General features: G+C 46.8%; 1 protein-coding gene across 2 annotated transcripts in view; it reads left to right on the forward strand.

The window, feature by feature from the left end:
* Positions 1 to 2,472: 2,472 nt before the first annotated feature.
* The window catches only part of DLK2 (delta like non-canonical Notch ligand 2), a 47,375-nt gene continuing 43,847 nt past the window's right edge, over positions 2,473 to 6,000 (forward strand). The window contains exons 1-2 of one of the 2 annotated variants that reach the window (XM_077485451.1): positions 2,473 to 2,677; positions 3,016 to 3,201. The gene's annotated coding sequence lies outside the window, so the exon portion shown is untranslated. Of the gene's footprint in view, positions 2,678 to 2,755; positions 3,202 to 5,645; positions 5,735 to 6,000 lie in introns of those variants that run through there. The other variant, XM_077485452.1, reaches the window with a different exon arrangement.

The raw sequence follows: 6,000 nt of genomic DNA on the forward strand, positions 1-6,000 counted from the left end.
GTCCTCCCTTCCTTTCTCTGTTCTCCCTTCCTTTCTCTGTTCTCCCTTCCCATCTCTGTCCACCCTTCCCATCACTATCCTCCTTGCACCTTCTTTGTCCTCCCTTCCCTTCTCTGTCCTCCCTTCCCGTCTCTAGCCTCCCTGCTCTTTCTCTGTCCCGTCTTCCCATCTCTAGCCTCCCTGCGCTTTCTCTGTCCTCCCTGCTCTTTCTCTGACCTCCCTTCCCATCTCTAGCCTCCCTGCTCCTTCTCTGTCCTCCCTTCCCTTCTCTGTCATTCCTTTCCATCTCTAGCCTCCCTGCTCCATCTCTGTCCTCCCTCCCCATCACTTTCCTCCATGCGCCTTCTCTGTCCTCCCTTCCCGTCTCTACCCTCCCTGCTCATTCTCTGTCCACCCTGCTTCTTCTTTTCCCTCCCTGCTAATTCTCCATCATCCCTGCTCCTTCTCTGTCCTCCCTTCCCGTCTCTATACTCCCTGCTCCTTCTCTGTCCTCCCTTCCCGTCTCTATCCTCCCTGCTCCTTCACTATCCTCCCTGCTCCTTCTCTGTCCTCCATTCCCTTCTCTGTTCTCCCTTCCCATCTTTGTCATTCCTTTCCATCTCTAGCCTACCTGCTCCTTTTCTGTCCTCCCTTCCCATCTCTACCCTCCCTGCTCATTCTCTGTCCTCCCTGCTTATTCTCTGTCCTCCCTGCTCCTTCTCTGTCCTCCCTGCTCCTTCTCTGTCCTTCCTGCTCTTTCTCTGTCCTCCCTGCTCTTCTCCATCCTCCCGGCTCCTTCTCTGTCCTTCCTTTCCATCACTATCCTCCCTTCCCATCTCTGTCCTCCCTTTCCATCTCTGTCCTCCCTTCACATCTCTGTCCTCCCTTCCCATCAATATCCTCCCTGCGCCTTCTCTATCCTCCCTTCCCATCACTATCCTCCCTGCTCCTTCTCTGTCCTCCCTTTCCTTCTCTGTCCTCCCTTTCCTTCTCTGTCATTCCTTTCCTTCTCTGTCATTCCTTCCCATCACTATCCTCCCTGCTCCTTCTCTGTCCTCCCTTCCCGTCTCTATACTCCCTGCTCCTTCTCTGTCCTCCCTTCCTCTCTATCCTCCCTGCTCCTTCACTATCCTCCCTGCTCCTTCTTTGTCCTCCCTTCCCTTCTCTGTTTTCCCTTCCCTCTCTGTCCTCCCTTCCCATCACCATCCTCCCTGCGCCTTCTTTGTCCTCCCTTCCCTTCTCTGTCCTCCCTTCCCATCTCTAGCCTCCCTGCTCCTTCTCTGTCCTCCCTTTCCTTCTCTGTCATTCCTTTCCTTCTCTGTCATTCCTTCCCATCACTATCCTCCCTGCTCCTTCTCTGTCCTCCCTTCCCGTCTCTATACTCCCTGCTCCTTCTCTGTCCTCCCTTCCTCTCTATCCTCCCTGCTCCTTCACTATCCTCCCTGCTCCTTCTTTGTCCTCCCTTCCCTTCTCTGTTTTCCCTTCCCTCTCTGTCCTCCCTTCCCATCACCATCCTCCCTGCGCCTTCTTTGTCCTCCCTTCCCTTCTCTGTCCTCCCTTCCCATCTCTATACTCCCTGCTCCTTCTCTGTCCTCCCTTCCTGTCTCTATCCTCCCTGCTCCTTCACTATCCTCCCTGCTCCTTCTCTGTCCTCCCTTCCCATCTCTAGCCTCCCTGCTCCTTCTCTGTCCTCCCTTTCCTTCTCTGTCATTCCTTTCCTTCTCTGTCATTCCTTCCCATCACTATCCTCCCTGCTCCTTCTCTGTCCTCCCTTCCCTTCTCTGTTTTCCCTTCCCTCTCTGTCCTCCCTTCCCATCACCAACCTCCCTGCGCCTTCTTTGTCCTCCCTTCCCTTCTCTGTCCTCCCTTCCCATCTCTAGCCTCCCTGCTCCTTCTCTGTCCTCCCTTTCCTTCTCTGTCATTCCTTTCCATCTCTAGCCTCCCTGCTTCTTCTCTGTCCTCCCTTCCCATCACTTTTCTCCCTGCGCCTTCTCTGTCCTCCCTTCCCTTCTCTGTCCTCCCTTCCCATCACTTTTCTCCCTGCGCCTTCTCTGTCCTCCCTTCCCTTCTCTGTCCTCCCTGCTCCTTCTCTGTCTGTCCTTCCCGTCTCTATCCTCCATTTCCATCTCCCTGCTCCTCTGGTAGGCAGTTAACTGTCTGAACTACTCTAATGAGCCCCCAAGTGACATTCATTTGTCACCCTTCTGTCACAAGAGAGCAGTTTCCATTCCCAGCATAGTTATAGATGAGTTAAAGGGAATTCTAGAGCTTGCAGAGGGTGACCCTATAACCTCCTTCTGGTAACACTTTTACAAACAAGGCGACTCCGGTTGGCACAAAAAAAAAAAAAATGTCTGCCCCCATCTCTATATTATACAGTCGCAGTAGACTCAGTATTATGTGGCCTCTCATGTCACCCTTGACCTATCTATTTACTCTTCCCCTGGGGGATTCCAGAAATCACGAGGATTAGAGCAGCCGCAATGGTGGGGGAACGTTAATTCTGGATCATGCGCTGCATCCCACCATTTTCCTGCAAGCTCTGCGGCCAGTTATTCCTGAGAAATCCTGGGCATGTGGAGAATGAGGCACTAGCCAAACACAGGCGCACGCCACCCTCCTCCCCACACACACGCACTCTCTGATCTCCTGTCAAATATAGGGAACAATAGATAGATCCTGTTACACTGAGCTGGGGGTGAGGGGGGGGCTCATGTACTTTGAGATGGATATTGTGGGATGAGCATGGGAGAGTGCCTGCTGGGAGGGGGGGGGGAGATGGCTTAAACATTTGTTTCCATATGTTAAGAAGACCACCCTTGGATGACAATGGCCTTCTAGCTGGACACAGAGTGATTTTTTTGGGGGTACTGGCCCCATGTGACACTGTTCTTATGTAGCGGCCTCGCTTTGCCTTTTTCGTTCTTTGCTTGGGGGATTAAAGGGAAGGTGTGTGTGTGTGTCAGTACAAGTGTACGCCTGCACCGAGATTCCTCTTATCAGGACTGACTGCTCCCTTGCTCACCTTTCCTCCAGGTACCTTCCCCACCAGGGGGCCAAACCTGGCACAGGGACCCCGCTCCTGCTACCGGATCCCACCGACTACTGGGTCACACTGGATTTAAAAAGACCAAGTGGATTACAAGTTGTTTGGGAAGGCTGGATGGAAAACACAGGGATTTCTTCTCTGGGATAATATACTGATGTACGCCAAAATCTAAGGTTAGTATCCCCCCCCCCTGTATTATAATAGTCTGGGGTGAGATCTCCCTGTATTATAATAGTCTGGGGTGAGATCTCCCTGTATTATAATAGTCTGGGGTGAGATCTCCCTGTATTATAATAGTCTGGGGTCAGATCTCTCTGTATTATAATAGTCTGGGGTCAGATCTCTCTGTATTATAATAGTCTGGGGTGAGATCTCTCTGTATTATAATAGTCTGGGGTGAGATCTCCCTATATTGTAATAGTCTGGGGTGAGATATCCCTGTATTATAATAGTCTGGGGTGAGATCTCCCTATATTATAATAGTCTGGGGTGAGATCTCTCTGTATTATAATAGTCTGGGGTGAGATCTCTCTGTATTATAATAGTCTGGGGTGAGATCTCCCTATATTGTAATAGTCTGGGGTGAGATATCCCTGTATTATAATAGTTTGGGGTGAGATCCCCCTGTATAATAATAGTCTGGCGTGAGATCTCCCTATATTATAATAGTCTGGGGTGAGATCCCCCTGTATTATAATAGTCTGGGGTGAGATCTCTCTGTATTATAATTGTTTGGGGTGAGATCTCTCTGTATTATAATAGTCTGGGCTGAGATCTCCCAGTATTATAATAGTCTGGGGTCAGATCTCTCTGTATTATAATAGTCTGGGGTCAGATCTCTCTGTATTATAATAGTCTGGGGTGAGATCTCTCTGTATTATAATAGTCAGGGGTGAGAATTCTCTGTATTATAATAGTCTGGGGTGAGATCTCTCTGTATTATAATAGTCAAGGGTGAGAATTCTCTGTATTATAATAGTTTGGGGTGAAATCTCCCTGTATTATAATAGTCTGGGGTGAGATCTCCCTATATTATAATAGTCTTGGGTCAGATCTCTCTGTATTGTAGTAGTCTGGGGTCATATCTACCTGTATTATAATAGTCTGGGGTCAGATCTCCCCGTATTATAATAGTATGAGGTCAGATCTCAATATATTATAATAGTCTGGGGTCATATCTCTCTGTATTATAATAGTATGGGGTCAGATCTCTATTTGTTATATAGTATGATGCCTGGTCTCTCTGTATTATAATAGTATGAGGTCAAATTTCTCCGTATTATAATAGTCTGGGGTCAGATCTCTCTGTGTTATAAAAGTCTGGGGTCTGGTCTCTCTGTAATATAATAGTCTGGGTCAGATCTCTCTGTATTATAACAGTATGATGTCTGGTCTCTCTGTAATATTATTGTCTGGAGTCAGATCTCTGCGTTTTGCAATAGCATGAGGTCTGATCTCTCTGCATTATCATAGCCTGGGGTTACATATTTTGTATTCTAATAGTCTGGCGTCAGATCTCTCTGTTTTAAAAAAAAGTCTAGGATCACATCTCTGTATGTTATAATATTTAGGGGCCAAATCTCCCTGTATTATAATAGTCTGGGGTCAGCTTTCTCTGTATTACAATATTCTGGGGTCAGATCTTTCCCTATTATAATAGTCTCTGGTTAGATTCCTCTGTATTGTAATAGTATTGGGTCAGTTCCTTCTGTATTGTAATAGTCTGGAGTCAGATCTCTCCTTATTATAATATTCCGGGCTCAGATCTCTCCTTATTATAATATTCCGGGCTCAGATCTCTCCTTATTATAATATTCCGGGCTCAGATATCTCCTTATCATAATATTCTGGGCTCAGATCTCTCTGTATTATATCAGTCTGAGGTTGTATCTCTCTCTATTATAAATAGATCCCTCTGTATTATAATAGCATGGGGTCAGTTCCTTCTGTATTATAATAGTCTTGAGTCTGTTTCACTCTGTATCATAATATTCTGGGGTCAGATCTCTGTAATACTATAGTCTTAGGGCCAGTCCCTTTATATTATAACAGTCTTGGGGTCAGATCTCTCGGTATTTTATAGTCTGCGGTGAGGTCCCTCTGTATTATAATAGTCTGGTGTTGGATCTCTCTATATTGTAATAGCCTGAGGTCAGATCTCTCTGTTTTATTATAGTCTGAGTTTTGTTATCTCTTAATTGTAACAGTCCAGGGTCAGATGTCTCTGTATTATAACAGTCTGAAGTCAGATCCCTCTGGATTGTAATAGTCTGGGGTCAGATCCATGTATATTACATTAGACTGGGGTCAGATCCCTGTGTATTATAATCCCTTCTAGGGAACCCTGTATATTACACCATGGATAATCTACTATGGTAAATTCTCTGCTCATACAGGTTTGGGATCTTGTGGATCCCCTGACTGTGGCGAGTTCTCCGGATTTTGGGAAACGGGAATGATGACAGACAGAAATTTCAGAGATTTTGTTCCAGATTCAGAATTCTGGAGGTGAAGAGTGATCTTGGTTCTATAAATCGGGATCCAGTAGATTTCTGGTGCCAGGCCCCTCCACTCTGCTGGGGCCACATGTGACTGTCACTGGATTCCTAATACACAGGACACAGAGGAATTTGGCCAGCTGCCGGATAGAGAAGCCCCTGCTTGTCTGGATTAGACTAGAGACTAAATCATAAAGAGGAAGTAAAGGTAATTTCCTGCCTAAGCATTCAGAAAGCCCCCCCACCTGTCTTTGTATATACTGTATACCATCATCTATATACAGGCACCTGTATGCCAGGAGAGCCCCCCAACCCACCTGTGTGAACTGTATATATACCATTATCTTATATATACAGGCACCTCTATGCCAGAATGCCCCCACCCCACCTGTAAATGTACAAATACCTTTATCCAATATACAGGGCATCCAACCTTCTCCTAATATACAGGCACCCTTCTCCATATCTTTCTGT

This window comes from Lithobates pipiens, unplaced genomic scaffold, assembly GCF_037356315.1.
Source record: "Lithobates pipiens isolate NorthernLeopardFrog02 unplaced genomic scaffold, aLitPip1_a1.2 Scaffold_18, whole genome shotgun sequence".
NCBI lineage: Eukaryota > Metazoa > Chordata > Amphibia > Anura > Ranidae > Lithobates > Lithobates pipiens.